Source organism: Ursus maritimus, assembly GCF_017311325.1.
Source record: "Ursus maritimus isolate PB19 chromosome X unlocalized genomic scaffold, ASM1731132v1 scaffold_X1, whole genome shotgun sequence".
NCBI classification, from domain to species: domain Eukaryota; kingdom Metazoa; phylum Chordata; class Mammalia; order Carnivora; family Ursidae; genus Ursus; species Ursus maritimus.
In genome coordinates, this window is record NW_024423319.1 from 99079197 (window position 1) to 99099171 (window position 19975).

The 19975-nt window shown below is 42.1% G+C and overlaps 1 long non-coding RNA gene and 1 other non-coding gene across 5 annotated transcripts in view; both read left to right on the forward strand.

The window, feature by feature from the left end:
- LOC103668205 overlaps nt 1-19975 on the forward strand; it is a 57900-nt gene that overhangs the window by 15799 nt on the left and 22126 nt on the right. For 2 of the 4 annotated variants that reach the window (XR_005835578.1, XR_005835579.1), the window contains exon 2: nt 17902-18047. This is a non-coding gene — a long non-coding RNA (uncharacterized LOC103668205). Of the gene's footprint in view, nt 1-11446; nt 11783-13729; nt 13957-17901; nt 18048-19975 lie in introns of those variants that run through there. The other 2 variants (XR_005835582.1, XR_005835580.1) reach the window with 2 other exon arrangements.
- Nucleotides 15350-15453, forward strand: LOC121103807. The gene has a single exon (XR_005836088.1). It is a non-coding gene; the product is annotated as a U6 spliceosomal RNA (small nuclear RNA).

Genomic DNA, 19975 nt, shown 5'->3' on the forward strand with positions numbered 1-19975 from the left:
AATTACGTGTTACATTTGTAATTATGGGGCACTGACTTTTCAAGGGCTGCATTCACACAGTCATATCATACAAAGAAAAGAAAATGTATTTAGTGCCTTCTCTGAAAACTCACATAGTTGGCACAAAATAGATGTTGAATGAGGGAATTCATTACTCTCAATGGGATTATAATCATTCGTTTGCAGGTTCTTTTTAAAAAATTTTTTTAAATTTTTATTTTTTAAGATTTATTTATTTATTTGAGAGAGACAGAGAGCACATGAGGGGCAGAGGGAGAGGGAGACAGAGTCTCCACTGAGCAGGGAGCCCAATGTGGGACTCAATCCCAGGACCCTGACTGAGATCACGACCTGAGCCAGAATCAAGAGTCAGATGCTTAACCGACTGAGCCGCCCAGGCACCGCTTGCTGATTCTTTTTTAAAAAGTATGCTTTTGAAAAGAAAATGTAACTATAATTTACTTGTTTAGGCTCCATATTTAAACCTGATTAGGAAAAATTTTGGAAGAAAAGGTATCATTTATCAGTCAGGAATGGCATGCAAGGAGAGAGGAACGACAAGCTTAAGTACATTCAATGCCTTTTTCATGGGAAATTCTCCTCTCTTTGGGAACATTCCATTGAAAAACACATATCTTTGGGGACACTTTTTATTTGTGAAAAAACATATGGATGTCATTGCTTAAAGGACTGGGAAGAACTTTTCAAATTGTCTAGCTCAATTCCATTTATTAGAACTGAAGAAAATAAAGGCAAGGATCTGGGTTACATGTCAAAGGTCACTTAAATGTATGAAGTTGGTCACCAAGTGGTGAGGTGCACATGTGTGTCTTATGAATTTACCGCTATTGATGAAAAAAAAAAAAACTCAGAGCATAAGCCAGCCTACAATGAATCAATAGTGCTCTTTTCTGAAAGATACTGTAAACATAGAAACATTATACATATAAATAATTAGGCCATCACTGAAAAAAAAGCTGTGGTCTTCTAAATTTTATTTTGTAAAGTAAGCTCTACACCCAACATGGGGCTTGAACTCATGACTCTGAGGTCAAGAGTTGCATGCTCTACCAACCCAGCCAGCCAGGTGCCCCTGTGGTCTTTTTTTCAGACTTTTCTACTCTACTTTTTGTACTCCATTCTCCCAAGGCCCCATTCCACACCACTGTGCACAAAACCTAGGTCTTTACTTCTGTCATCAATCTATGTTAGAGAACGAGAAATTAAAAGCTATAGAGAAACACCGAATGCTGGAGAGGATGTGAAGCAACAGGAACTCGTGTTCGTTGCTGTTCGGAAGGCAAAATGGTGCAGCCACTTTGGAAGACAGTTTGGGAGTTTCTTACACAACTAAACATACTCTGACTGTATGATCCAGCAATCATGCTCCTTAGTATTCACCCAAAGGAGGTGAAAACCTATGTCCACATAAAACCTGTAGCAGATGCTTATAGCAGCTTTATTCACAATTGCCAAACTTGGAAGCCAGCAAGATGTCTTTCAGGAGGTGAATGGATAAATTGTAGTCCATCCAGACAATGGACTATTATTCAGTGCCAAAAGGAAATGAGCTATCAAGCCATGAAAAGACATGGAGGAAACTTAAATGTGTATTACGAAGTGAAAGAAGCCAGTCTGAAAAGGCTGCTTACAGTATGATTCGAACCAAATGAGAATTTGGCAAAGGCAAAACTACAGAGACAGCAAGATCAGTGCTTGCCAGGGGTTGTTGGGGGTGTGTGGGGGAGACTTCGGGATGAATAGGCAAAGTACAGAGGATTTTTAGTGCAATGAAACTACTCTGTATGATACTATAATGGTAGATACATGTCATTATACATTTGTCTAAACCCATGGAATGGAAACACTAAGAGTGAACCCTGATGTAAGCTGTGGACTCGGGTGATGATATGTCAACGTAGCTTCATCAGTTGTAACAAATGTACTACTCTGGGGGGAGCTGTTGATGATGGGGGAGGCTGTGGATATGGGGGCAGGGAGTATATATGAAATCTCTGTTCTTTCTGCTCAATTTGCCTGTGAAACTGAAACTGCTTTATAAAATAAAGTCTATTTTAGGGTGCCTGGGTGGCGCAGTTGGTTAAGCCACAGACTCTTTGTTTCAGCTCAGATCATGATCTCAGAGCCATGAGATCAGGCCCCGTGTTGGGCTCCACGCTCAGCACAGAGTCCGCTTCAAATTCTCTCTCCCTCTGACTCTGTCTCTCCTCGTGTGCTCTCTCTGTCAAACAAATAAATATTTAAAAAATAAAGTCTATTTTAAAACCTGTAAAGATAGTTTCAACATATTTGAATGGTTCTGTCCTCTACTCATGTTCCTTGGCTGACTGGGCATTACTGGGCATTCATTACCTAGGTTGAGAAATCACCTGTTTCCCTCCCATTGCCATTTCGATTCTCTGATCTTGACCTTCTTTACTTTTGACCACATGGCTTCTGTTGGCCCATTTCCTTGCTTATGATAAAATAAATTTTATTAGAATTCTTTCTGGTTGTATTTAAATAAGCTCACACATTTAATTTTTTAAAAGGTTATTTTAAAATTGTGTAAAATATTGGCACACATGTAATCACCAAGTTATGGGAAACAGAGGTTTTTTTCTCCTTTTAAGAATAGTTGGTCCCTTGGAGCGCCTGGCTGGTTCATTTGGTGGACCATATGACTCTTGATCTTGGGGCTGTAAGTTTGAGCCCCACAGTAGGTATGGAGATTACTTAGAAACAAAATCTTAAAAAAAAAAAAAAAAAGAAAAACAGTTGGTCCACAAATCCCTGCTCTTCAGAAATTTGTCACACATATATACTTCACACTTACATTTTCAAATGCTGTATACCTTAACTTCTCCACTCCCCTTCATGTTCTTTTCCCTAAGTGCTGGTTAATAACACTGCAGTTGACAAATGGAAATTTTCTCTTCGTAGCTTGTGTCTGACTGCCTGGAAATGATGGTGATGTCACAATTGTTGGTTTGCAGTTAGGCAACATAGCAAGAGGAACATAGTTAAAGGAGAAATAACTTCTATTTGTAAATCAGCGTTTGTACCATGAAGAAAGCATAAATTTGTATGGCTCTCCTTTCCCTCTTCTTCTGGGTGGGGTGATATGACATTTCTGCCTATTCAAGAGAACTTGCTGTAATCTAGTGCCGATGTCTAGACACTTCGGGATGCCTGCATATTCCACAGGTGGCAGAGTTCATACTGCTGTGACCTTTGGAGGTCTCCAGTCTGCCAACGTTGCCGATATGGATGCCCAGGCTGGCATATGTGTTCAGGAATAGGGAACGGAGTGATTGCTTTTAACTTATGATTCACAGCTTTGTGGTTATGATACTTAAAGGGACAAGCCCCATTTCAAGTAAGGATTTGGTGCCTTTGGTGATTTCCCCAGTGAAGTGTTCGCAACAGAATAGTCCCCACCCCCCAGAATTATGTTTATTATTTGGGAGTCTTCTCTGCTATCAGGTATGAGAGCTTATTACGTAAACTGTATTCAGGAAGCACTTTATTTTCAATCTTTTGATATCCCCCCCCCGTTAATTCTACTGAAATGCCTCTTTTCTAAAGGAGGAAAGGGCGATTAGGCATTCCAGCGAGGGTGAAATACTACAGATGCTTATGGTATATTTTATAACTATTTAGACTGATGTTTCCATGACTGTGGAGTAACAAGTCCCCGAGTTAAAGTCTTGTACTCTTCCAAAGGTATACAGGTCGAGTCATAGCAAAGTGGAGATTTTCCTAGACTCGTTCCCTTAAAAATACCACTCTCCTGGCTTTTGGCCCTTGCACACAGGCGCTTCTCGGCTGTATTCCTTTCTCCCTCCCCGTCCATTGTAGTTTTGCTACGTTGTTGCAATTAAGGGCTTCTAAAGTGTTCGCTCCACCCTGCATGTAAGCCCTTGCTTAGTGTCCATCACTCTGGGTCTATCCTCCAAGTGGTTTGTCTTGGCTAAGGGGCCTAGGAACCATGATGTGAGCAGAGACTTAAAATGAGCTTCCTCATGTGGGGTACTGCTCCCTCGCTTCTTCTTTGGTAGTCTTCAAACCACCATGTGGGGAAGCCTGAGCTAGTCTGTTGGAGGATGAGAGACAAGTCGTTGCCACTAAGGCCCTACTGGAAAGACGGCTTAACAATCACTAGACATGTGAGGCCATCCTAGAGCATCCGGTGTCAGCCCTGACAGGCAAGACCAGAAGAGTCACCATGAACGTCCCAAATATCCCAGCCATCACATTCCGCAAAGTTGTCAGCAACCTGTTTTGTTGTTCAAAGCCCTTCAACTTCAAGGTTTCTTATGCAGCAAAAGCTTCGTGATACATGGTCCCACCTGCAGTCGGTGTGGTTTTCTATCGCGTGAGGGGCTGCCGACCACACAACTGGCTGCTCTTTCCTCTTCTTCCACTCTGGACAAGTCTTAGTCCAGTTCTTTAGTTACGAGGAAGAAACTCCACTTAAGCTAGCTAAAAATAAAACACTGTGTGGGAGACGACAGATGGTTTTGATGACAGGATTGACAACTTCTTAGACACAAGGCCTGCAGCTCAATGAGGCTTCGTGTCGGCTGGTGCCGGAGGCCTCTGGGAACTGAGTTTACTCTAATCATCTTTTTGTTTGTCTTTCTGGGACTCTCCTCTGAAACTCTTTGAACATATGCCCTGTTTTCTCATTCACTCCCAAGACTGGCTTTCTCTATTTCTTTATCAAGTTGCCCAGGGCTCTAAATGACGCCTCCCACTCCGAGTCTACCTGAGTCTGTCCCTTTCTGATTACAATTTGTTTCCATATACAAACCCTTGAAAAGATGCTTTGATTGGCTCCTCTCATGTACCTTTGGCTCTCCATTAATCAAGCGGTCACCCTGATCTGGTCAGCAGTGGTGACACGGGACAGATAGGGTAGGCAAGATGTCTTTGTGCCTCTGCTGTTTGCCTGGAGTTCTGATCAAAGCCGGGCTCAGCTGGATGTCACGGCACGTCATGTACTGGAGAGGGTGGTTCCGCTCCGTATGTGTTCTTTTTTCCCCTTGGTTGAGATGGCCTGTTCTTGGGCATGTTCATCCTATGGAGATGTTATAAATGCAAGAGAACAAATGGAAACGTGCAAGGCCCACTAAGGCCTAGGCTCAAAATTGTCACAGTGGCACTTCCATCCAGATATCGTTCACCAAAGCAAGTTACATGGCCAAGCCCAAAGTCAAGTGGCAGGGAAATTCACTCCACCCAGGATGAGACCATGGCAAGTGTCTGCCTGCTGGTAGGGGTGAATAGTTGGGGCCAGCAATGCAACCTGGTACACTTTAACCTTTTCAGGTCTTTGACAAGCTCCTCTTTGGCCCAGCAAAGATGGCCATGGTGGTGACGAATGGTGATGAGCTGGAAGAAAGGAGTCCAAGGGCTAGAGGACCTAACTTATCTATAGGAATGGCTTCGAAGATTGTCAGCAGTCAGAATGGCAGTTTAAGGAGAGACGGCAGACAGTGGCTGGCTCTGGATGCAAACTATTATTCCAGAACATGACACCACAGCTGCAATCTCTAGGCCATGTCATGGCCCTACAGTGGAGAGGGCCAGCCAGGTTGTTCAGGGAAGAGCTGTACTCCCCGGAATGAGCAAACTGCTGTGCACATCGAGAAAGCAATACAGAGAGCCGGTCATACGTCTGGCCAACATTGAAGAGGTCAGAGGCAAGGTATTAGCATGACAGCAAGCACTGGCCCAAGGCTAATAGGACAAGAAGACTTCAGGCCCCAGGCGGTCTGCTTTTGTCAGGGTTGGCTAGGGTCAGAGATGCAAGGTTAGTGAAGGTCCTCAGGGCATGGCAAGAAAAAAAAAACCTCATGGACTAATCCTGCTAGCTCAAACGGCTTTTTTGTCTTGTAAACTCACTGCTGCTTGCACCCAACCCACGATACCACTTGTCCAAAGTGACTCAGTTGGTGATGTATCATGTTTCACCTTATTGGTTTGTCGTGTATGGATCACGTCAAAATCATGTAACCATTAAAAAAAAAACAGTAAAATCCAGAGCAGCCTGATGCCTGTAGGTTCTGATTGTTTAAATCAGGGTGACAAAGTCAGAAAACCCAGTAAGTAAGGACGACAACAGAGGGTTTCTTTTTTTTTTTTTTTTGATGCCAAATTGATGGTAGGAGGAAAAGGCAGTGAGAGTAAATCACTGGCAAGCGTTTACTCTGATAGTCCCAGACGAGGCTCCTGATGCAAGCCAGTTACTAAGGGCAGAAAGGAGGCGGGGGCCTGACTGGAAGCGTTAGGAGAAAATGGGGAGGAGCTTGTTCTGAGCACTTAGGGGAAGGCCTGGCCAAGGGCCAAGCAGCAGTGGCAACTCTTTCAACTTCCTCATCTCCAAATTCAGAGTAAGCTCTTGTTTACCTTTCCAGCCGCACCCCCAACTTCCCCATCTGTACTCTACCCCTGCCAATGAGCGTCCTTTTCATTCCCCCCAAAGACAGCCTGCTCTTTCCCTGATTCTGTGCTTTTGACTGGGCTGCTCCCGTCATCTGGGATGCTGTCTTTTCGATATTTGCCTGTCAAATTATTCTCAGCCTTCAAATCCTATCTCCAGTTCCACTTCTTCCATGAAGTAGATTCCTCAAGCAAATATGACCTGTTCCTACTTCACTTCCCAGAGTACATCTCATAGTCTGTCTTATCATTGTATCTATATTTGTTTTATCCATTCTTATGCCTCCTCTTCCCTGTGTATTAGGTATCTATTGGACGTCCTATATTTTATCTGGAGCTATAAAGATGCATGTCCTCAAAGTGCCTGCTCCCAAAAGACTCTGCTTTGTCTAGAAGGAGATGCAGACTGGTAAATGGGAATTGCAGCACGTGGTAAAGCCCAAACAGAAGTAAGCATAAGTGCTACTGGAGCCTCTAAGAGGGAAACTTGAACCAGCCTTCTAGAATCTGAATCCCGAGGACAAAAGGCAGAAGTCATTTCAGCACAACCAGCAGCATGTGCAAAGACCCTGGGGTTATTCACACATTGCTATAAGAAACAATACATAAAATATTTATATTCAGATCTTGGTACATTAATAACCTAAATATATAAATTACATAAATACTTCCCTATTTGTTTTATTTTCTGGCAACCTTCAACAAGTGATCATTTATCCCTGTTTATAAGTGAGGAAACCAGGTCAATCTGGGGTCAATCAAATTCGAAGTAGCAGAGTAAGGATGACAACAGAGGTTTTTTTGATGCCAGAGCTGTGCTCTTTCCTCTAAATTTTGTTTCTCAGATCTGGCTCCTCCTGATCGAAGAAAACTGGGCAAAAGGTCAAGGAGAGGATTTGGAAGAAAAGATAGGAACTGGAGGATAAATGACATAACCTTCATAATTTTTGCCCAAGACTACCTCTGCTTATGAAAGTATACAAAATCCAGTGTCTAGCAGGTAGACCAGAGTATCTTAATCCCTTCCATGGACTGTACTTTTTAAAGGTTCATACTGCTGGGGCCGCTGGGTGGCTCAGTCGGTTGAGCACCCGATTCTTGGTTTTGGCTTAGGTCCTGATCTCATGGGCTGAGGGATAGAACCCCCCCCACCCACAGGCTCCGTGCTCAGTGGGGAGTCTGCTTGGATGTTCTCTCCCTCCGCCCCTTCCCTCACCCACGCTGTCTCTAAAAAAAAAAATTCTTAAAAGAAATAAAGGTTCACAATGCCATTCCCACATAAGCAATAAAAAAGGGGTGTCTATGTGCAGGATGACCCATAACCTACTAAAAAAGCTGACGTGGACACAGTGATGGCAGCCAACAAGAATGTCGTAACATTCTAGTGTAAAGAATTGGCTCAGAGTTGCACAAATCACCTGACAGGAATTCTAACCCCAGGGCCAGGGACATTGTAATGGTGCCCCTTAAAAAAAAAGAGGCTATTACTATGTTCTAATGTAAAACAAAGTTTCACTTCATTTCCACTTACAAAATACACAGGGGCCTTATACAACATGTAGCAGACCTAATAAAGGTTTTGTGAAATCTATCAAGATTGTTGTAACTCCAAAAGTTCTGGTGTGTAGAGAGACAAGCACTGCCACCACCAGTAAAAGATGGAAATTGCAATTATCAAGCAAGAATACTGTACTTTAAATTAAATATAAATTGCTCCCCTAATTAACAGCCTTGAATGATGGAATATTTGCATAGGAAGAAAACTTGGAGGTCACTCCTCACTTTCTATGTTAAAATTTTGACAAAGAGAAATTTGGTGATTTTGCCTTGGGAACATTTCTTGGGGATTTTCATATACATGATGCCATTTTACCTTTGAAACTTCACAAAGTGGACATGACAGGTGGTATTCTGATTTCACAGATAAGAAAACAAAGCTCAAAGATTTTAAGCCTGGGCGCCTGGGTGGCTCAGTTGGTGAAGTGTCTGCCTTCGGCTCAGGTCATGATCTCAGGGTCCTGGGATGGAGCCCTGTGTCTGGCTCCCTGCTCAGTGGGGAGCCTGCTTCTCCCTCTGCCTCTGCCTGCCGCTCCCCCTGCTTGTCCTCTCTCTCTCTGTCAAATAAAAAAAATCTTAAAAAAAAAAAGATTTTAAGGCTGCTTATCAGCACAACTGTAATAAATGACAATGCCAGGATTTTTGTGCTTTTTCCTACACCATGTGTGCCTTGATGAATTCTTACTGATCTAAAGGAAATGACAGTAAGGAGTAATAATAAAGAAAACACTTGGCATTTCACTCTTTTTTCTTCTTTTTCAGAAAAGATTTTATTTATTTAACTTGAGAGAGAGAGCATGAGCGGGGGTGGGGGGAGGGGGAGAGGGGCAGAAGGAGAAGCAGACTCCCCGCTGAGCAGGGAGCCCGATGCGGGGCTCAATCCCAGGACCCTGAGATCACGGCCTGAGCCAAAGGCAGATGCTTAACTGACTGAGTCACCCAGGCACCCCTTCACTGTTTTCTTACTCAATCCAAAATGGAGACGGAGAGGGTTCTAGACTGAAGTTTGAGACTTATTTTCAGCAGTTATTGGCCTTAGGCTAACTTCTTACATGTGCTCATCTCTGGAGTCACAAGTCTGGAACTTGACCTGTCTTACAGGGTTGGTGTGAGTCTCAAATGAGATAATGGATGGGAAACTGCTGTGTAAACAACAAAATGTTAAGTGACTGGGTGGTGAAAACAAAGTCTGCATGAGCCATGTTTCAGAAATGTCAGGGAGAATAAAAACGTTAACTGTTGGCTACTAATCTGATGAGGACATCTGTAACTTATAAAAAAGGACTGGACACCTTTAACAGCAGAAACGAGAATTCTAAGCACACGAAGAAATATATATGTTCTTGTTTGGGAAGATAATAAAATTTAAAAAAAGGTATTTCACAAGTTAATTTCAAGATTTAATTCATTACCGATTAAAATCCCAACAGAGTGCTTAAGAGAACTTGACTATCTGTAAACTTTTGATGGAAAAACATGCAACCAAGCAATATTCTTAGAAGAGAAGATAACAGTGTAGGATTTACTCTGCCAAACTTTAAACGACTGTCAATATTCTCTGGTACTGTCTAAGTAGAAAAAATAGAATGATAAAGTAGAATAGCAATAAAGAGTAGACTAAAAACATTTTTTAGATGTCAGTATATGGTATGTCAAATGACACAAAGTAATAAAAACAAATCACTAATAAATGTGTTAAAGAAAATGAATATGATAATGGAGAAAAATAAATTTACAGAAATAACTTGTATAACATCCTAAATATTTCAAATTACTTAAAGAGTTAAATATTAAAAAGCCATCCATAAACAAAGCTAGAAGAAAGTGAAATCACAGATCTTAAGTCAGTTGTAGAAGGGAGGTAATTTTTTTGAGAATTAAAGTAATAAAAATACCTGTGGTGAGGGGCGCCTGGGTAGCGCAGTCATTAAAGCGTCTGCCTTCAGCTCAGGGCGTGATCCCGGCGTTCTGGGATCGAGCCCTACATCAGGCTCCTCTGCTGGGAGCCTGCTTCTTCCTCTCCCACTCCCCCTGCTTGTGTTCCCTCTCTCGCTGGCTGTCTCTCTCTCTGTCAAATAAATAAATAAATAAAAAATCTTTAAAATAAAAAAATACCTGTGGTGAAACGGATATAATAAGAAGTAAATGTTTTCCCACAACAATGAATAATAAACTGAAAACAACTGAGTGAGAAAGACACTTGTAAGTGACATGTAGGAACAGAAATTTTAACCCCAAAATATGTAAGCAAGAGAGATACTGGTTTATAAAGGCAGTAACTATTTTCTAATGGAAGCATGGCCAAAGAATATGAATTACAGTTACATAAGAAGAAATATATCAAATGTTATTCAAAAGTTAAGCTTCCAGAAGAATTTCAAATTGTGTGAATTAGAGAAACTATGAGGTGTCATCTTAACTGTATTTAATTAGTAAAAATAAATCAATTGTTGACAGAGTTGTGTGAAAAAAGCTATTTTTATACTTGGCTAATAGAATTCTAGTTGAAATTTGAAAGCACCTGAAAAACCACTGTGAAGAAATTTCTAGGCAAACTGTGATATGTTTTAGGGCAATGAATTAATATTCCCAATAGAAATGACACATGTTAGGACCAATAAATATGTGGAAGTAAGTACATAAAATAATGTTTCATAAAACAAAAAATTGATACAATTGAATAATGTTGGTACCAGCCTTCTAAAATTCATGGTATAAGCACAGAGTTGGAAAAGACCCTGTTGCTAAATAAGAAATAATTTTTTTAAAGAGGGTTTCTCCCCTCATTTAAATGTTCTGGTTTGGTTCTATACCATTTAACTAAGAAGTTAAAACATAAAAATGTGAAAATACCTTTAAAAAGTCAGGGATAAATAAGACTCTCCCCTGGGGCTGTCATTATTATTCTCAATTTTTTAAAACATCTATACATTGTGGCTTATTTATTGCTATAGACTGAATGTTTCTGCTCTCCCAAATTCATATCATGAAACCTAATCCCCAATGTGATGGTGTTTGGAGGTGGGGCCTTTGGGAGGTGATTAGGTAATGAGGGCAGAGCCCTCATAAATGGGACTAGGGCCCTTATAAAAGTCCCCAGAGAGTTCCGTTGTCCCTCCTGCCATGTGAGGTTTTAGTGAGAAGACATATGAACCAGGAAGCAGGCTCTTACCAGACAATGAATCTTGGTGCCTTGATCTTGAACTTCCCCACCTTCAGAAGCGTGAGAAATAATTTTTTAAAATAAACTGCCCAGTCTATGGTATTTTGTTATAGCAGGCCCTAATAGACTCAGACATTTACGGTTTGTAATTGTGATACCCTTTAATCCTTTCTTCTTTTTCAAAAATTTCATTATTTTTTAAAGTAATCTCTACACCTAACATGAGGCTCAAACTTCCAACCCTGAGATGAAGAGTCACATGCTCTGCTACTGAGCCAGCCAGGTGCCCCTGATCCTTTTTCTTTTATCAACTCAGCGTGTAGACTTGGAACTAGATGAGTTCTTAGACATTGTCTAGTCCAACCTACTTGTGAGAACGAGGACAGTGAGGCCCAGGGAGATTTGCTCGAAGTCATAGAACTTGTCAGTTGCAAATTAATTTTTAGATTATATACAAATATTATTTATTTTGTTATAAACAGATTTGTCATTCCTCCAAATGAACATGTGAATCATCAAACAGCAATTCAATGTCTGAAGTATTATTACCTCAACCCTGTTCATAATTAAAGAAATGAAAATCAAAATAGTGAAATGCTATGTATCACTTATAAGGTTAGTAATAAATTAGAAATATATTATGGTATCTAGTGATGGTGAGAGTTTGGGGAAATGGGCATTGCCCTGTTGTGATGGAGGGAGTGTCGGCTGATGCAGTGATTTCTGGAGGGCAGTTTGGCAATAGCCAACAATCATCTGAATGCACTTTTCATCCAGAAATGCCACTGCTAGAAACATACCTTAGATGTATCCTTGCAAAAGGTCTCAAAGTGTGTTCAAAAGGATGTTCATTACAACATTATTATAGAGGAAAAAAAGAAATCACGAACGCATTCATTAATTGGAAACTGGTCAAATAAATTGCCAATAGGCTTCAGATGGAATACTATACGACCACTACAAATGAGACTGCGTATGTCACATTGGGGAAGATCTGTAACATAAATTAAGAAAAAAGAAGCAAGGTACACAATCACGAATGGACTCTGATATGTGTGGGATACACACACACACACACACACACAAATGCACACACATACATAAATTCTAAAAGAAAACACAAGAAAACCTGAAGAGTAGTTACCTTTGGGGAGAGGAATACAGAGGAAGGAAAAGAGGAAAGCTTTTACTTAAAATCTTACACTGACCTGTACAGTATGGATTTCTACCTATGTACTTCTATTTTAAAATTATCAGCACACTTTACACAGATTGTAGAGTTNTGGACTAATATTTTTTCTTTATGTTTTTTGTCTCAATTTAAACTTTTTCTGTATATTTTCTTTAATTGTTTTGATAAGGAGAATAAACATTTAACTTTTATATTGAGTTACATCTGAACTGACCTGGAAAAACATCCATAGAATTTCAAGTGAAAGAGGCAAGTTGCAAAGTGAAATTTTTCATTAAAAAAAAATCTGGGGAAGAATACATATTACATTAAAACCTCAGATGGGCAGGATTGGTGAAGAAGGACAGAAAACCTCTTTTTTAAGTAAAAAAGTCCAATAAGGTAAAAAAATTAAAGGAAAGATATTGCCAAGGAGACACTGGGGCCTGTTTTACTTTCCTATTGCCGCTGTAACAAATTACCACAAACCTGGGGGCTTAAAGCAACACACATTTATTACCTTACAGTTCTGAGGTCAGAAGTACAAAACGGATCTCACTGAGCTTAAATCAAGGTGCTGTCAAGGCTGGACCCCTCCTGGGCACTCCAGGGGAGAATCTGTGTTCTTGCTCTTTCCAGCTTCCAGAGGCTGTTTGCATTCCTGGACTCAGGCCATTTTCAAAGAGAGCAATGCCAGTCCCATCTTCCTCACATGGCATTGTTCAGACACTCTTTTTTTCCATTTTTAATGACCCTTGTGATCACACTGGTCCCACCGAATAATCCAGGAAAATTTCCCTGTCATGATGTCAACTGATTAGCAATCTTAATTCAACCCCCAACCTCAATTCCCTTTTGCCATGTCAGGATACATATGTGAAGACTCCAGAGGTCAGGACACAGACATTTGGGGACAACCATTATTCTGCCTTCCGTAGACTGTCAGGACACTAGCCACTTCTGGGACTACACAAGGATGGTCTCAACATGAGCCAAAGGGGCTGGAATATTAGTAATTTTTTAAAAAGATTTTATTTATTTGACAGGGAGAGAGAGAGAGAGAGAGCGAGCACACAAGCAGGGGGAGCAGAAGAGGGAGAAACAGGCTGCCCACTGAGCGTGGAGCCCGACGTAGGGCTCGATCCCAGGACCCTGGGATCATGACCTGAGCTGAAGGCAGACACTTAACCAACTGAGCCACCCAGGAGCCCCAAGGAATGCTAGTAATTTTTGTGGAGAAGATGAATGTGGCTTTAGAATCTCAGTCTCACTGTATGTCTAGTGTAGTCTGAAGGAAAACCTGTTAAGCTAGTTTTGTACCAACGTTGAATCTGGAAGCAAAGAGGACTCCCAATCGTTCAAACCCTTTCTCTCCCCTCCCCCATTCAAAGTTATTCAGATGTATTTTCCGGCCCTACGTCTGCATCAGTGCTTCTGCTCTTTTGTGGAGTCCTTCATCCACCAACACAACCACACCCGGAGGGTGAAAATACGTCACCACGGTGCTCCATCCTCAACACACTTCCTGAGAAAATTCTACCACTCACGAGAACCCCTGCTGAAATACTTCTCATCACTTTTCACTGACCAGCGGTGTGAGCGAGGAACATTCTTTGAGGTATATATGTGTGACACACACACACACAGACACGCATATATGAAATCTATTCTAGCGGTTCAGGTAGGAAAAGAAACGGAGAATACAATTTGACTTCAAATAGAAATCCCATGCAAAATTAAGGAGTAAAAGTTAATTTAAAGATAATAAAAGAAATTACCTCTACAACAAAACAAAACCACACTGATTAGGAATATCTATTCTTGGGCGCCTGGGTGGCTTAGTCAGTTGAGCATCTGCCTTTGGCTTGGGTCATGGTCCCGGGGTCCTGGGATTGAGTCCCTCGCGGGACTCCCTGCTCAGCAGGGAGTCTGCTTCTCCCTCTCCTTTTACCCCTCCCACTGTTCGTGCTCTTTCTCTCTCTCAAATGACTAAATAAAATCTTAAAAAAAAAAAAGAATATCCATTCTTCCATTCTTTTCTAAGGTCTCAAGTGTACGTTTTTGTGAACAATTCTATAATTTACCCCCTAAATTTAATCATCCCGTCTAATTTCACGGCATTAGTAGTATTCAACTCAAAATTTGAAAATGAGGTCAGAAGAAAAAATCACCATCTGAAATGGAGCTAATGGGAATCAAGATGGGAGAGATTAATCATGAATGGGAGTGATCTACTTAGAGAAGTGGTACGGGTTATGAGGGCACTAAGCCAGAACTTAAGTACTTCTCTTTGGACTCCCAGTTCCAGAAGTTTTACTCTTTAAAGTGGAGACAAAATACTGATTTGTTGCATTCAGAGGGATGGGCAAAGCTTCAAGGCGGAGGAGGCTGTCCCAAAGAGGAGAGTCCTTGTTTGGTGAAGAACAGGGTCAGAGTCTCCTCTTTGGGAGGGCACTTCCTGTATTTGATCTACTTGATCTACTAAAGGTGTGGGCTCATCACAGTCTCTTAGCAAATATTCATTTGCTGATTGATGTGGGGTTTTTCCCCAGTGTAACGTTCTTTTTAATTTGACTTAAAGGTGAAAAACATTAGAAATCAGGTGACAGCCCTCACAGTAGCTGATTCACAAGGGAATGATGTCAGGAGAGCAGGGGATGAAGAGGGACTGGGCTGGGCTAAGGCGTGGAAATTTTGCATGGCTTTGGGCATATAAATCTAGGGAGAGGCACCTGAGATACACACACTTCTTGTGTCATTTTTAAGGCAACATAAAGAGCTCCTTTCATCTGCATGGGGCTCTTTATGTAATGTGGGTGTGTGTGTTGGTTTGGGGTGATGAATAGGGAGCCCGTGTGTGCCCTTCTCCAAGCGGGCCTACTAGAACATTCCTGTCACCCCTGCCTCTCTCTTGCATTTCCTCCCTCTCTATCCACCATGAGGAAAGAAGGGAAGCAACAAAGCCCAAGTCAAACTACACTTAGCATTTGTTATTTAAATTTGTTACTGTTGAGCTTGTTTCAGCAGTACATAGACTAAAATGGGAAAGATACAGAGATTAGCATGGCCCCTGTGTAAGGATGACAGGCAAATTCACAAACCACCCCATATTTTTGTATGTTAACTAACTGGAATTAAAATAAAAACTAGGGGCGCCTGGGTGGCTCAGTAGGTTAAGTGTCTGCCTTCGGCTCAGGTTGTGGTCCTGCGATGGAGCCCCATATCGGGCTCCTTGCTCAGTGGGGAGTCTGCTTCTCCCTCTGCCTCTCCTCCTGGCTTGTGCTTTCTTTCTCATTCACTCTCTCTCTCTCTCTCTCTCAAATGAATGAATGAGTGAATGAATGAATAAATTTTTTTTAAAAATAAAAACTTTAAAAAATTAATATGTTGCTGGTGCTGATGACATATCCCCAAAAGGTTATGTAATCTGCTTGTGAAATGCACAACAAAGAAAGGTTATATCTTCATTGGCAGTTGTCTGTAAATTGCACACTTCTTGTTTCCCCCCGCCCCCGGCACTCAGAGTGACTGTATATCAACTTGTCCATCAACTTTGGAGTCCAGAACAAAGGGCACATCAATGAAAAGAGAGAAGAGTTTTATTCTATTAAAGAATAAAAGAAGGTCAACCCTAGTGACTTCTCTGAAGCTTTATTTCCTGAGTTAAGAGAAAAAAAAATCTTCAGCATTCGGAATTTAATGGTGCCATGCTTTGTTTTCTCCTTGCCAAATAAATTGGTTTAAGTCAAAACATATCTCTCTTGTCTGTGGGTCCTTATTGTTGGAAATGTTGAGTGTGCACTATGCTTATCCTGACTATAGGTCAAAACTAGTTAAATGTCCTTCAGCAAGAAAGAACATGTTGAGAAATCGCAAATCATTGTTCTGTTTACATTTCTATTATAAAAGTTAAATATTTGTTCTAAGTCAAGATTATTACTTTCAGTCACTTCTTTTTTTTTTTTTTTTTTTTTTTTAAAGATTTTATTTATTTATTCGACAGAGAGAGACAGCCAGTGAGAGAGGGAACACAAGCAGGGGGAGTGGGAGAGGAAGAAGCAGGCTCATAGCGGAAGAGCCTGATGTGGGACTTGATCCCAGAACGCCGGGATCACGCCCTGAGCTGAAGGCAGACGATTAACCGCTGTGCCACCCAGGCGCCCCTCAGTCACTTCTTTTAATGAAAGTCATTTAGTGAAGCTACTCCAAAGCTAGGGGAACATGAAAATTCTGTCTTTTTTTCATATTTTATTGTACAGAAGCCGTCAGAATTCAGTCCCTGCTCTAACCTGCAGAGACCCCTAACTTAATTCAGAACTAGATTTTTTGGTGTATTTTGTCTTTGTTGGACAATATCTAATGGATTTTTTAAAAGATTTTATTTATTTGAGAGAGAGAGCGAGCGAGCACGAGTTGCGGACAGAAGCAGAGGGAGAGGGAGAAACAGACTCCCCACCAAGCAGGGAGCCCGACGCAGGGCTCGATTCCAAGACCCTGAGATCATGACTTGAGCCGAAGGCAGACGCTCAATTCACTGAGCCACCCAGGCGCCCCATGGATTTGTTAATTGTTCTTTGGAAATCAAGAGGTAGTTATAGAAGATCAAGTGGAGGGTGGGGAAAATAATTACTCAGGTGAGGGAGTCTGCAAACTTAGTCTGAAGGCCATAACTTTGTAACTGGATCATGTTGGGCAATAGATTAATCTGAACCGCCTCTCTGATCTGCACGCTATGAATTGCAGACGATTTGAAGAAACGGTAACTGTAAAACCCTAACATGGAATGATTACTATACTAGTATACTAATTAGATCCTAAAAAGGACTCTGGAGTTAGACTGCCTGGGTTCAAATCCCAGCTCAATTGCCTAATGCACTGTGAACAGGAGTAAGTTACTTGACCTCTCTGTGCATCACCTCACCATCTATAAAATGTAGATGAAAATAGCCCCTACGCACAGAGTTGCAATGATTTAATGAGCTAGGATATAAAGAGCACATAGAAAGGACTACGTTAGAGTTAGTTATTATGCTGAGTGGTCTTAGTATTGAAATTGGTTAATGATCATTTCATTAACAAAATAATTTGTCATACATCATGCTTGAATGTGACCATAAAGGAGAAAAGAAAACCCTTTATGGACGACAACCTAAACCATATACACCCACAGAGCTTACTGTCTACACTCAGTAATGTGACTCTAGTCCTTCATACTTTGCTGTCTTCACCTTAACTTGCTGTCTCAGCAGACTCTTGCCCAAGAAGATAATAGTTGCAAATAACTTTATTGCTCATTCCGGGAACTTCCTGAAAGACATATTACTCTCCGGCAGACTCTGAATTCCTTGCCTTAAAAATCCTCACCTCAGCCGTGGACACCAATCATAAATTATGACATCACCATCCTTACCTAATCCTAACCAGACCTCCTCACTGAAGGCCTTCTTCAAAGCCAGAGTCGAATATTTCGTAACATCCTGGCTTTACCTCCCCACCCCAAATTCTGTCAAGGTTGCTCTCTTTTACTGCAGCAAGGATAAACTCAGCTTTGTCTTATCAACAGGTCATCTTGGTGGTATCTCTGGGGAGCCAGTATTCCATGTGGATTAGTGAACTGAACTCTGGAACTGGATTAGAAAGAAGGAGTTGAAGTCACAGCTCTGCCTACTTGGACAAGTCACTACTCTTCAGATGCCTCTTCTGTAAAATGTACGTGTATAAAATATATACGGATATGTATAGTGTGTACACAAGTGCCTGCCTGGTAAGGAACACTTAATAAATGTTTCTTACATTGCCATTCCTTTTCTTTCTGATTGCCTACTGGGGAGGAGTGAACTGGGTAAATGACTTTACTGTTAGTCTGCTCAAGCCATCACTTTCGGGTAAACCCTGGTGGGCTCCTAGTCAGCCACCTTACGAATACAGCCAGTGAGGTGAAGAATACTCCATCCTGCCTGCAACACCATAGTTCTGTTTTCTTTTTTTTCTTTTCTTTTCTTTTCTTTTCTTTTCTTTTCTTTTCTTTTCTTTCCTTTTCTTTTCTTTTCTTTTCTTTTCTTTTCTTTTCTTTTCTTTTCTTTTCTTTTCTTTTCTTTCTTTTCCTTTTCTTTTCCTTTCCTTTCCTTTCCTTTCCTTTCCTTTTCTTTTCTTTTTTCTTTTCTTTCTTTCAGATTTATTTATTTACTTAGCGCACTCACGCATCCATAAGCAGGAGGGGCAGAGCGAGAGCTAGAGAGAATCTCAAGCGGACTCTGCACTGAGCGCGGAGTCCAATGCAGGGCTCCATCTCACGGCCGAGATCATGACCTCAGTGAAACCAAGAGTCGGATGTGTAACCGACTGCGCCACCCGGATGCCCCACCGTGGTTTTCTGAAGGGAATGCACGCGGGACCCAGAGCAAGTATTAAACTGTTTTTAGGGGCGCCGGGGTGGCTCCAGCGGTTAAGCGTCTGCCTTCGGCTCGGGTCATGATCCCAGGGTCCTGGGACTGAGTCCGGCATCGGGCTCCCTTGCTCAGCGCGGAGCCTGCTTCTCCCTCTCCCACTCCCCCTGCTTGTGCACTCGTGCACCCACGCTCTCTCAAATAAATAAATCTTAAACCAATACACTGTTTTTATGTGCAGAGAGATAGTAACTGATCCAAAATCCTATGGCTGGGGGGCTGAGGAGGACCAGCACTCAGCTCCTTTGATCCCCAGAGCCCTGCGGGCAGGGGCGAGGCGCGCTGTAAGGGCCTCTGCCAGGGCTTCGAGGCTTCGCGCGCGCCTCCTCTCCTCCTCCTCTCTCACGTCCCATGCCAGCAGTGGCTTCCTTGACGCTCAGGTCCAAATTTACCCTTTTCACCTGCGGGTGGGAAAACGGCCCGCAGGCTGGGAACTGTCCCGTGCTAGCTGCACGGCCCTAGGCTTTGTAGAGGCGCTTGAGCGAACGCTGCGGGAGGAAAGCGTTTCCACGCGGTCTGACGGCCTTGCTCAGCAGGCTCGGTTCCGTGCCGGGCCTCGCTAGTGCCTCCTCTTCAGCACACAGGTCTCCCGGGGCACAGAACCCGGCAGCGTCTCTCGTCCAGAAGCTTCCCCTGGCCCCCACCTTGAGTGGTTTTATAGCAGGGTGCCTCTTGTGAGACACCTTCCCAGGAATCCTAGAGGATAGATTTTCCCCAGCAAGTTACCAGCGGGTTTCTGGCAACTTCTGCCGGCCTGACACCACAAGGATTTCTCTGTCATTGATCCACACCTGTCATCTCCGTCATGACCCTGACTTCTCAAAAAGATCTGGATTTTGGCCTTCAGGGAGGGGTATCTTCCTTGGGCACTCTGTGTTGAGTCTAGGGGTTTCGAATGCCTCTGAATCTCTTATTCCTATCTTCTGTAGAATTCTATTTACCTTTAAGAAAAAGTTTTTATTTAAATTCCAATTAACATAGTGTAATATCAGTTTCAGGTGTACAATATAGTGATTCGACACTTCCATAGGACACCCAGTGCTCATCACAAGCGCCCTCCTTCATCCCCATCACCTATTTCACCCATCCCCCCACCCACCTCCCCTCTGACAACCATCAGTGTGTTCTCTAGAGTCTCTTGCTCTGCTTCTTCTTTTTTTTTTTAAGATTTTATTTATTCATTTGACAGAG